This window comes from Lytechinus variegatus, chromosome 6 (assembly GCF_018143015.1).
Source record: "Lytechinus variegatus isolate NC3 chromosome 6, Lvar_3.0, whole genome shotgun sequence".
Taxonomy (NCBI): domain Eukaryota; kingdom Metazoa; phylum Echinodermata; class Echinoidea; order Temnopleuroida; family Toxopneustidae; genus Lytechinus; species Lytechinus variegatus.
This window is the reverse complement of record NC_054745.1, coordinates 32,060,655-32,074,266: the sequence shown is the minus strand read 5'-3', so window position 1 is coordinate 32,074,266 and position 13,612 is coordinate 32,060,655. Positions and strand designations below refer to the sequence as shown.

The 13,612-nt window shown below is 36.2% G+C and overlaps 1 protein-coding gene across 1 annotated transcript in view; it reads right to left on the bottom strand.

The window, feature by feature from the left end:
• LOC121417380 (plastin-3-like) overlaps positions 1–13,612 on the bottom strand; it is a 66,781-nt gene that overhangs the window by 52,957 nt on the left and 212 nt on the right. The window lies entirely within an intron of this gene.

Here is a 13,612-nt window from a genome sequence, read left to right as displayed (position 1 = left end):
ATAAGTTTTGGCAAAAGAAAACAAATAAAAATTTTATATTGCTTGGATTACAAAATCCGTACAAAAAATGAAATATTCATATAATCATCATATTGATTACAATGAAATATTTACATTATATTTATTTACATCCAATAACTATAATAATTGTTATATCATGCTATCTAGCAATACCACAAATTGGAGGAGGAAGTTGGAGAGGGAGAGTGAAGAGATAGAATAGTTCACCAAATAAGGAAGTCAAGTAAGTTGTGCCAGTGCCAACCCGGAAGCTGCGGAAACACAAGCGGGAGAGGGGGGGGGGGGCTGCAGATCCCCCCCCCCCCCTCTCCCAACCCTCTACCCTTGATTAAAAAAAATATGAAATTTTAAACACTTTTCAGTTATTATGCCCCCACATGTAGACGGATCCAGCGGCGGTATCTTTTTTTTTCTTCTTGATTCTTTTCTTAATATGGGGCTTAAAAAATGGGGGTCAAAGACACCGTATCCTTTTTTTCAGTTTTTAGAAATTAATTAAGGACAAGAAGGGAGGTTCAGGGGCGGAAATCTCTCCCAAAAGGTAGGGGGACAAGGGGCTGGCAAAATTGACAAGTAAAAAAAGAGATATATATATATTATCCCCAAAGTAAGGTCATCTCGTCCTAAAATAGATGTCTTATTTCGATTTTGAATAATGTATTTCTTACCATCATAAAATGCCACAAATAGTAGGGGGCAAATGATATTTTGCCCCCTACTATTTTGAGTAGGAAGGACTAGCTCGTCCCCCCCCCCCCCTGTCCGGCCTGGGATTTCCGCCCATGGAGGGCGCAGCACTGTTGGGCCAAGAATTCCCCATATGCCCACCCCCCCCCTTCCTCCTCAATTGCTGATGGGTGGATTGTGAAGATCCAAAATGAGTGGCGGAATATGACCCAGATATTTTGCAGGGGCCATGTAAGCGGGGGGGGGGCTATAGGGCTTCAACCCTCCCCCATTTCTTCCAATACCGTACAATAAAGTAAAAATGATGACCATAGGTTTGTGATTTGTTTGCACGGTGAGATCACCCCCCCCCCCACCCCACTTCCGCGGCCCCTGTTTTGAGGAGGCACAATGTGACGGAGGCCTATTTATGAGAAACTTCCTGAAAGTAGATGGTGATCGAGAGAAGCGAGTAAGAGAATAAGTTGGCCTTTTAAAACTTAAAATTAATTTTGTGATATTCAACAAAATTATCCCTTTCTTTTCGTTTCCTTTTCTTTTTCTCAATCCTCTACTGTTGGTGTTGCTTTTTTTTTTTTTTTGGGGGGGGGGCTATATAGAGCCACCCAAGACTCATCTTTTTCACAAGAGGACAGATCGATGGGCCCCTCATTGTTTATTCATGTATTTATTTTGATTATATTTGTATAATTTTATTCATCTATTCATTTAATCATTTATTTGTTTGGTTGGTTGTTATTAGTATTATTTTGAGATACAGAAATCGGGGTGGTGGGATATCAAAGAATTTTTCAGGAGAAAAAAACGAATTTCAGGGATAACACAAGGGTGAAATTTTAAACCAAAGCAAAGTCTATAGGAAAACAAAACTGCGCATATTTATGTGAATATCTGCCCCTCACTCATCAGTCGCAGTGTTCAAACAGTTTCTTCTTCTTCTTCTTCTCCTTTTTTCTTTTTCTTCTTCTTTTTCTTCTTCTTTTTCTTCTTCTTCTTTTTTCCCTGCCGACTCCTCCTTCTCTCCCTTTTAAAAACTATATTATGAGATCTCCTGATTTTTAAGTTATCTTTATCATCAAGACATACTGCCCGGCAACATGGCAGAAACAAAAGACTGGTCATCTTTGCCAATATTGACAAACGAACGATACATAAAAACTGGTAAAACGTGTATAGGACCAATGGCGACACTGTAACAGAAGGGGGGTCGCCATATGGCACCCCCCCCCCGAATTTGTTAACATATGGCTCAGCGACCAATCATGATCAAGGTTTTCATGTATAGGTGCCATCAATGGAAAGTCATTGTGGTTTAGACTATAACCATGCTAAAAACAAGAAGTGTCGTGCTGATTAGATTTTAGATTTATTCATTTTCCGTTCACAAAGCACAACAAAATCAAACAATACATAGTCAAATTTAAAGTACAACATCAATCGAACAAAAAATACTTGATCGACGTATAAATAAAGGTTAGGCCTACACCACGTCCTTTTACTCCAGGGTAACATTTTCGGTGCTTGATCATCACTATTACTCCAACACCGTGACTGTTATTTTACACCCTTTGGTGCTACGTTAAATCTCTAGGGTGTATATTGAACACCTTTTGAACAAATCTGAGTGTGGTCCTCGGCATGGGAACACCAAATGGTGTCCATTTCAACACCCCTACTCTTTCCTCTGAATATTAAAGACTGATCTTTTTCTTTTCTTGAACAAATTTGTGTCAGACGCGAAAGCCTCAGCCAAGTTTACATAAGATTGTGGTTGAATACGAGGTCCTGATAAGTTTGCGATTTTGTTCGTTTTTCCTCCTTCTGTGTTGTGTCTGTCTTCCCGGTTTTGCCAATTGCCAACTCGTCCACTCACCACATGGTCCACCTTCATCCATCAACAATTCGTCTGACAACCATTTGGTCCAATAATCATTTGGTCCAATCACGACTTTGTCTAATCACCAGTTTGTCTCATCATGGACCGAGTGGTAGGTCCATGATTGGATAGATGAGACCCAAACTCAAGATTATACGTGAAAAATTACCCACATGTTATATATATTTTAATTCCCAGGGCTTATTCAAAGTGTAAACTTTTCATACGCACTGTATTAGCCCTTGGCCAGATTATCAGGATACCTATCTGTTTTAACGTGCTTAGGATTGTACACTTGAATGAGAAAGAAATGGAAAACAATGATGACTTGCCATACTCGGCGGGAAACAAGCGCGTCTATCAGACAAACAGCGATAAACTATCGGTTGTCATGGAAACCATGGTAATATCATCTCGTGATTACATAATCAGTAATCATAATCAGTAATCATACAATGAAAATTTGATGAGAAAAAAGACAATGGCGATTTATTGTGAATAGAGCTTTTGATAACGGAAAACATAGTCCTTGTAATACATATCGCAAGTTGGAGAGAGAGAGAGAGGGGGGGGGGGGGAGAATAATGTGCATGGAACGAAGAAATAGGAGAAAAGGAATGAAGGGAAAGGGGAAAAGAAAGAAAGCAAGAAAGAAAGAAAGATAGATAGATAGATAGATAGATAGATACAGGGGGAGGGAAGTAAGAAAGAAACAGAAAAGAATAACTAAAAAGAAAAAAGAAAAACGAAAGAAAAAACAAATAAAAATAAAAAAAATTGGCGGACGAATTTGCCCCCCCCCTGTGGAAAATCCTAGGTACGCCATTGTATGACACATAACTCAATATGTGAACATGGTGAACAAGTTCGTCACTCCCTCCTACACTTCAACGTTGAAAAAAAAACAGAAAAGAAAAAGAATCATATATATTTCGACTTGGCCATCTGGCAGGCTCTCGATAGCACTCAAACCATGATCATATGAGATCATCTTTCTAAAATAATATTAGAAATTAAAGTCATTGGTACGTCATGTAATTCATTTTGCTGGTATACGGGTAATTAAAATTGAACAAAAGTACATTATAATGTAATCAATATGATGATAATTATGATGCAATAAAACATATATGTACAGTCGGCCTTTTTCGTGAATCGCCTTTTGGGTATTGAAAAACATTTATGACCTCATCAGGGACCGCGGAAGCTGGGGGGGAGGGCTTCAGCCTCCCCCCACTTTTTTCCCCCAAAACCGTGTACAAAAAACGTAAAAATGACTATACGACTGTTATTTTCTGCATGGTCAGCCCCCCCCCCCCCCTCCACACTTTGAATGGATATATAATAAATTACATTTCGTATATAACGACATCATGAAAGAAAAAAAATTGTGAAGAATAAAAATTGTGATAATAAAGATAATTTATTATCACCTGTCATTATGTTGTTTGTAAAACGTTTATAGCATCCCATGCCAAGCGATAAAAAAAACTTACAACATGATTCGTTTGCTGATATAATGATAATGTCAATATGCTTTTGGTACCACAACACAATATTATCTAGAAAATAAACACTATTAGATATCACGGCTGAATGAAATAATAACACGGTGAATCAATAAATTGTACTTATGAACCTCCATTATGTTCTAGTAATAAATCTACCAAGACAAACAGGAGACAATGGAGTTTCACCAGGATCTGTATCTAGCGGGTGTTTGGGTAGAGGGGGGAGGGGGGGGGGGGGGTCAGACGATAGTATACCCTTCCACGATCAGACCAAATTTCAGAATGTCGATAACTATTTTTTAGATGATGATTGATGATGAACAAAATTTTTTTATGATATGTTTTATTAGGAAATCAATATCAAATCACAAAATTTACAAACAATATGCCTCTAAATTTGAAAAAAAATACAAAAACAATCACTGAACAAGTAGCAGATTTACACACAAAATCAGTGAATAGAAGACTATAAAGGTCAAAAAGAATATATACATACAAGGTGCTACATAAATATATACATGTATAGGCACTCGTCCGACTGCCCGGGGCAAGTAAGTGTTTTGGAGAAAAGACCAAAACTACTTGCCCGAATTGGGCAAGCAAAATTCTCACAGTATAGAATGACTAAAATTAGACCCTAAACTTGGTCATGGCGGACCAGATCGAATCACTTTGGAAAGAAATACACGAACGAGGTACATCAGTTTATGTCAAGAGAGAGAAAGAGATGATGGTGAATAGCAGCATTTGTTTGATGCTATTTATCTGTGTTACTAGTTGATGCCTTTTTTTTAATGCTGCTTTATCCTTCGACCTGCTCATTGTTTACCTGTCAGGCTTAAGGCCTAACTATGGTGCGCTATCTCTTGGCAAACAGATCACCCAAAAGATAAATATCAAGATTTGCTGCTTAGAATTTTGATAGTCCTATATATAACCTCCGATCAGTTCATTATGATCATTTCCGCTTCAATTCATGCAGGGAGCTGCTATAATCAAGTATTTTGTTCATGATCTCCCTCGACTTTGTACTTGATTATAATTATCATGATTTATTAGCCCCACTGGCATACAAAATAAGGGGGGAGGGGGTGGCCTTGGGGCCAAGGGACCTTCCAGAGGAATTTTGTTGTTGTTTGAATCACACAATATTTCAATTTTTACAAATTTGACGATTAGGACCTCCTTGCCTGAAGCACAAAATGTTAAAATAATGGAATTCCACGTGTTCAGTGAGGAATGAAACTTCATTTCACATGACAATGACGAGAAAATAAAAATATTTCATATTTCATTTAATAAAATACAAAAGAAATAGTGAGTGAGTGATGTCATCAACTCTCTCATTTGGATGTAACTGGCTCTTTCATATAACTATTTTGTTGAAAATAAGCGAAACTTTAAAATGCCATAACTTTCTTTTTTTACATCCGAATTTGATGAAATTTTAGTGTTATACTTGTTGAATTTTTCTCTTTTTATTCAAATCAAGTTTTTGTTGGGGTGGACTTGTCCTCTAACGACTAAGAAAAATAGAAGAAAGGGACTGAAAAAAAGAAATATGACACTTCTTTCTATATATATTAAAAAGTCAATTTTGTTGCTCGTTCGCTTCGCTCTCCCACCTTATGATATAGATTTCGCCCCCATATGCCATAAGCCTGCCCCTCAAATACTTTGGCTCAATAGCCTACGCTATTGAGAATATCTACAATCTATTTTTATTTCTATAAAAAAGTAATATTCATAATTTGAGCAAGTTTCTTGTATATTTGTTACTATATCGTTTATGATTTTTTTTCAAATTTAACAAACATGCGGAGGCTCCTGCACATCAGGGCTTAATCGAAAAATTCAGGCGGATGATAAAATGACCGTAAACATTGCATTTCGCTTTTTCCTTGTGTTTCTAAAAAAAGATATTTGATGACCCCAAAACAGCGTGAAACGGGAAGTAGTGTCGTTGCGTAGAGCAAATGTCATGACCATGATCATCTTTTGTTTTCCTTAAAGGGAAAGTTCACCCTGAGGAAAAGTTTATTTTATCTATTGATATACTAAAGGTACAGTATTTTCCAACTTTCTCAGAAAATGACATTTCATTGACTTTTTACCATACCATTTGTTTGGAAAGCTGCGCCATATGACGTCACAAATCACAAATTAAAATTCTAATAACTTTTCCATTTTCTGATAGATTTTCTCAAATCTTCGGCAATTCTAATGATCATTTTCCAAGTTCACATTATATTACGTTATTTACATTATTTACGTATTCGAGAGATGAGCGTCCAACAATCCAAGCTTCTAAGCTGGTCTCTCTTTTCATTTCACCCCTTTCTTACGAATACCCATGGTTTTCAGAATGTTAAGTTTTATAAAATGATGATATAAGTATCGTATTTTGTTTGTATAATTGCCCAATCTTTGCAAATGTAAGGTCGGTACTTTTGTTCATTTTTGTAATTGTATTTATGTATTTGTATTTACTTGTATGTGAAAAATGGAAAGAAAAGAAATGAAATAAATAAATAAAATAAAATAGAAATCAAATAAAAAAAAATAATATATTTTTTTCCCCTACTACCTACTATTTAAAAATATAGTTTTGTCAGCGTGAACTATACCCCTTTAATAATTTTCATCTTCATTTCTCATCAGATCAGCAGCGGAATGAGACAAAATTTCGGAGGGGGCACACCGTGTGTGGTCGAGCAACTTAAATGCGAGAAAGCAAAATGAGCTAGCAAAAATTTACCTTTCAATACAAAATTCTAATTTTGTGAGATAGATTTTGACATGATATTCAGAAAAAATAGGACCCGGCATATTCATTTCACCGCTTTTCCTGTAAGTCAATTTCTCTTCCACCACCGGCACCGTCACCACCAGTGGCGTATGAGCCCCCCCAAAAAAAAAATAGGGGTAAACATGATGTATGGGGCAAATTAGTTTCTTAAATTTCGCGAATTAGCAAATCGATGAAGAATGTATAGGCTTACAATTTTCTTTGGAAAACCTGATTTTGTGATTGATTTCGACAACGTATTAAAAAAAATCAAGTGTTTTTTCGTTTCCCTACCCCCCTTTTTTGTAATTCGTCGTAGAACTTTTTTATGTTCTTTAAATTTTCTCTTGGGAGGGCCGGGGGGAGCGAGGCATGGCCCCCAACTATACGCACTTGTACTTATATCTATTGTGGTTTATTTTTAGTTCCTCAACACGCAAATTGTTTCTTATGTTTCCTTATCAAGCTATCTTAAACCAATGAGGAAATTGAAGGGCAGAAAGATCATGGATTGGCGGTGAAAGATAAGCCGGCATATAATCATCAACCTGTTCAAACCGATCAATTCTAACCCCTAATCCGAAAACCGGAACCGATCCCATAAAGGGAACATTAATTAATGAGAAAAGGAAGTTGTTGCGCGAAAGGAGAGACTATGGAGGTTTGTGTTAATAGGTCCGTGGAGAGACAAACACGATATAGGGAAAATGAACTTCACAAGATTACACTGTTACATAAGCATTGACGGATCCATACAGACGGAGACGCATGCGCGTTATCCCCTCTATCATTGGCGGCGGAAGCCAACAAAATTAGGAGGGGTCCACCTGAATTTTTGTGATGGACACAGGTAAAAAAGAAAGGTTATCAACTAAATTTTCTTTTTATATTATTTATTTTTTATTTATTTATTTACTTTATTTTTATTTTTTTTTTTGGGGGGGGGGATCGTCCCCCACCTCAAATTTAGGGGAATCTGTCCCCCCACCCGCCCCCACTTCCGCCGCCTATCCCCTCTATTCTGTATTAAAGTGACCCTTTGGAATAAATATCTTTAATCATGTTAATAGTAAATGATTGAGGAAAATTGTGTCATATTCTATATCGAAAATAAAAGAGTTACTTCCCATAAGACATGTCTATATGAGATAAATCAATGATTTCCATTTCTTTAGCATATGTGGCATACAGAAAATATCAAAAATCAATATACGTTTTCAAAGAAAATATCAGAGTCGCCCATCCCTTCTTTTGTCACGGGACAGCATTATTGTGAGAGGGAGTTTTAATTTTAGCTAATATAAAATATTGCAGTTTGTTACTTAATACATATAATGCTTCTCAATTATTTTTTATAATTATGTTGTTATTGTTTTCATAAATAATCAATTACAAGAAATCACAATATTTACATAATAAGACATGATCGTAAACAAAAAAACAAAAATAAAACAACAACATTGATAAAGAAAAAAGAAAAAAAATGACAAGTAACATAATCTAGATAGAACAAACTAAAACAGTCTGAACATATACGTACAACCAATATCAGATAATGAGCCGTGGCAAAATATCAACCTGTACTTGCGGGTTAAAAAAAATGCAACGTGTTTTACAAGGGAACTTCTTCAAAGCTCAAATCTCCATTTTTTTTAATGTAAAGCGAGCTTGTTTCTTTTTTGGGCCATATTTCAGTTTCCCCTTTGAGATTTGATAAAATTCTTAAATGATTCAACATTTGGAGTATCACCTCTAAGTTTACAAATATATATGTAATATTTCACAATCAATAAAATGTAAGTTACAAACTATTACAAACAGTTCTTCAAATTTCGCAAGATTAATAACATTGACTTTGCAATGCTTCTCCATTATGATCATCACTCCATTTAAAAGTCCCTTATCTCGGTAATATAGAGACTAGCCTACTTCTCTGTATTGTGTTTTGTTTGTTAAGCTGTTTGAAAAAGGACCGCCTTTAACAAAATATTTTGTTTGAACATCACTCCAAAGTTCTCTACCTGTACACAAGACGCCAGTCATAATTTGAGGAATATTTATTTTGTGGGTTTACTACCTTTTGACCTTGTATTATGAGCAATGAGCAATTACATTACGCTTTGTCTCCAAGTACAACAAATTTAGTTGCAGCCAGTGGCGTACCTAGGATTTTCCACAGGGGGGGGGGGGGCGGGGAGCGGTCCGCCCAAAAATTGACAAGCAAAAAAAAAAATAAAGTCTTCAATCAGAAATAAAGGATTTCGTACCAGAAAAAAAATGAAAGGGGGGGGGGGCAATAAAGGTCTTCAAACTGACTCGTCAGGGGGGGCATGGATACGTCCTTTGAATGGGTCGTGGCTCGTCGGGGGGGGGGGGGCAGTGGTTGCAGCGATGAGTGTCCAATGCATTAAATCAATTGTCTCTCCATTTTTTTAATTGGAGGACGAAATTTGAACGAATATAATTTTGCATAATAACATACAAAAGAACAAGACGCACCCCAAAAGGTAAAAGCGTGATATTAGGATTCAATGGTTTTTTTTCGTGTGAAGAGACCAACCGGTGACCAATCAAATAACAATTAATAAATTCAATTAATTCATTTAATACTTCCATTAAAAAACAAACATATAAAGACATAATGACATAAACAAGATATAATACAAATAATAATGACATTAAAAGTAAGCAAACGGTGAAAAATAAGAACAAGTGTATTTACTTTACTCGGACAGAAATGAAAGTGAAGGATTAAGACTGAACCTTATTAAAAGCCATGCTCAAAATATCAACAATTACAACGAGGAAACCACATATAGTTTATTTTATGTTTTTCTTCAAAGTGATAGCGAAAACAAATATGGTTGTATCATGTCGTAATAAATATTTTAAAAAAAATGAAACCAACACCACGAATACCGAATCGAAAATAATTGGATACGCCCTTAAAATAATATAAAATCTTACTAAAAATGACATATATTCATAAATGAAATAGGTACTTTCGTTAAAAATGAAACTACGTAATACCACGAATTTCACATCTAAATTAAACTATTGATAGCCCTTAGAATATATATATCTTGATCAAAATGTCATATAAGTAGTTTCATTTTATCTTGAGCAGAATGAATTCTTGACATAAATATAAATGACTCACAAAGTGGAGGGAAAGTAATATAGGCCATTATAAATGTAGGATTAAATTAGTTTGGTATTACAATAGAAGTATAAACCTCCATGTTATTTCCCTGTTTCATATGCATTAAAGGCCATTGCAAAGGGGTTGTTCACCCTGACGATAGTTAATTGTAAAAATGTCAGATAAAATAATGAAAACAAAATATATTGGTGAAATTTGAGGAAAATCCATCAACAATTAAAAAAAGTGATTACAATTCGTCTTTTATTTGTGACGTGATATAATATAGCAGCTGCCCCATATTATGTTATATAATATAAAATGCCCAATTTTTTTGTAATCATCTAAGACACTAGCGTACCTACGGGGTGGCAGTCTGCCCCCACCCCTGACGACTCACGACCCATGCAAATGACGTGCCCCTGCCCCTGACGAGTTTGAAAGACCCTTTTGCCCCCCCCCCCCGCGACGAGCTTGAATACCTTTACTGCCCCCTTTTTTTTGCTTGTCAGTTTTTTTTCTGGTACAATATCCTTTATTTGTGATTTGTGATTTTTTTTCCTTGTAAAATTTTTGGCGAACGGTTTTGCCCCCCCCCCCTGTGGAAAATCCTAGGTACGCCACTGATCTAAACAAAAATCTGTCAGGAGCGGATGTGAAATATGTTGCCTATTGATACATTGAATGTATAATAAAAACCATTATATATATTTTTTATGATAAATGACAATTTATTGATTTCATTTAAACTCTACGATAAGTGGGGAAGTTGCTCGCATAAAACATGACGTCATAAAAAAAGAAGTGCCATTAACTTTTGTAAAAATATTGAATAATATTGGCAATTGCAAATTTGCGGTATATAAAATTGTTATTATATATAAAGTGATTTGTCTCAAACCTTCACCAATATTTTATTTACGTCACAAAATAAAATAAAAAATCGAATAAATTTTTGAAATCTTTAGTGGATTTTTATCAAACCTCACCGCTATTTTTCAACTATTTTTTTCTGCTGTTTATACAACGAACTTTTTTTCAGGGTGAACTTCCTCTCACATGCTCAGTAATCAAGGTAATTACCAGGAAATGAAATAGAATGCAAAAGTGTGGGGATATCAATATCAGTCTGGTGGCCGTATATGGACATTGGTGGCGGACATGGCGGAAGGAAAAAAAAATAGGGGGTGTCCACATGAAATTTGATTTGATTTATTGTTTTCTTCTGCATCCATAACATTTGTATAATACATTTTTCATAACATGCTAAACACAATCTAGGGTACAGAGATGAACCATGTAATGAAGGCTCAAATTTGAATCTTATTTTTAATGTCGAGTATGATGCACCTCAAAATATTCCAGCTTGCACCTTTTAATAGGAAGCAAACAAGCATTTATTGGCGCAATTAACGAATGAAAAAGAAGCTTTTGCACGTTTGGTACAAGCCAAAAAAAAAGGGTATTCATTATTTGTACCAGAAAAAAAAATTGACAAGCAAAAAAAAAAAAGGGGGGGGGGGGCCTTCAAGCTCGTCAGTGGGTGGGGGCAAAATAGGTATTCGAGCTCGTCGGGGGGGGGGGGGCAAAATAGGTATTCGAGCTCGTCAGGGGGGCAAAATAGGTATTCAAGATCGTCAGGGGGAGGGCAAAAAGGTTTTGAAGCTCGTCAGTGGGGGGGGGGGGGCAGGGATACGTCCTTTGCAATTCAATTTGCATGGGTTGTGTCTCGTCAGGGGGCAGACTGCCCCCCCCCCCCGTAGGTACGCTAGTGGTGTGTACCTTTAAACTTCAGATTGAATACAGTGTATATTTAGCCTAAAGCAAAGGTTGTTTTGACATCCTGAAAGTGGCCCCAAACTTTTGGCCTGTACTGTATATACTAATTTTCATTTCCTAGTAATTTTTAAATCAAACTTCCCTGTGCTGTCTGTTATTATTGTTATATCTCCATTTACCGTCAACAATCCTTATTTGGCTCTCAATCTATCCCGTCTATAGCAGACATGAATTACTAGATTTCAATGCCGCAATGCGCAGGCCATTCTTACAATAATGAATGCAACTTGCCACCCGCAAAAGTTCGTCGTCTTCACCACATAAAAAGATAGCATTTCCCCGTGAGAAAATGTGTTTAAAATCGGCAGACCCGGAACATGTTTCATTTAAAGATCCAATACGATTGGCTATACGGAAATAGTATATTGAGGGGCGACGCTCGCTCGGGGTTATATAGGGGCGACCGCCAGTCCCTGCACAGTAAACACGTTGTTTCAAATTTTATACAACGCTATTTAGTTGTTTAATAGTTTAAACAACTATGCTTGAAATTTATTGAGAATCAAGTATTAAAATTAAACTTTGTTTGAAATTTTAAACACTTGTTGAAACTATTTAAGCAACTATATCCGGTAAGGTTCATATAATAGAAAAAAAAACAGTTATTTGAGGAGTGCTTTAACTGTGAGCGGCTTATCAGGTTGCGAAAACAAAACGATGAAAAATTATGAAAAGTGAAAATTAAGAAGAATGAATAGAAAGACAAAAAAAAATATTCAGAGAGATTTTAGTAAGCAATGTCTAGGATAACGAAGACAAGATCCCATGACTGATAACATATAGTGTACAATAATGTCACGAATTAATATGTATATTATTCTTTCTTATGTCTCCTCCCCCATTCTGGATGAATTATACACCCTCGCGCAAGTTGCATTGATAGTATTTTGAAAACAGCCACGCCTTGTTTCTAAATATCCACGTGAAAACAGAGATCAATTCAGTAACCATGGCAACCACTAGCAACATCAATGAGCTACATCTCAATACATTGTCTGATCGCATACTGTTTCATATCCATGCACACTATTACTAGTCTGCAGGCACAGACCCTGAATGGAACTTTGATCAACAAGTGTGCCTCCACGCAAAGACTAGCACATACAAAACTTGCTGTTCCAGCCTTCAGTACACAAGGCATGAGTAGGCTGCACATTCAGACCCTTATTTCGAGTGAAGGGTTTGCCCAGCAGACTACACTATTACTGCGTGAAAACCTATCGGCCAACACGTAAGTACTCAAGATAATTATGTTTGCCTGGTACTTAATGTACTTCAAAACTAATCATTCTTATCACACTGCTAATAGTGATCAAGGTCACAGCGTCAATGCAGAGATAATTGCCAGCCAAGTGGTTTGATACATTTTCATGTTAAAAAGAACATCATAGCCTACCCTCATCTCACCGCAGTCAAGGAAATGGTAATCCGTTAATGGCGTGAGGGGTGGGACATATCCCATAAAATCTGACCAATGAATCAATGTGTTTCAGAAAAAAAATACAAAACAGAAAAAAAATATATATACATATCTTTATCAACGGAAACGATTTAATGTTGTTCGCTTTCTACATCTCTCTTAATCACGTGGTTATAAATATATGGAGTTTGAATGTCATTGCGCCTATATACTCTTTCTTTATAACTCTGAATAGACCCCCCCCCATATGCCTCCACACGTTAAGAAATATTTGTTGGATAATTTTGCAATTTGGCCTCCACTCATCATTCTCTTTAAAGCTTTATAG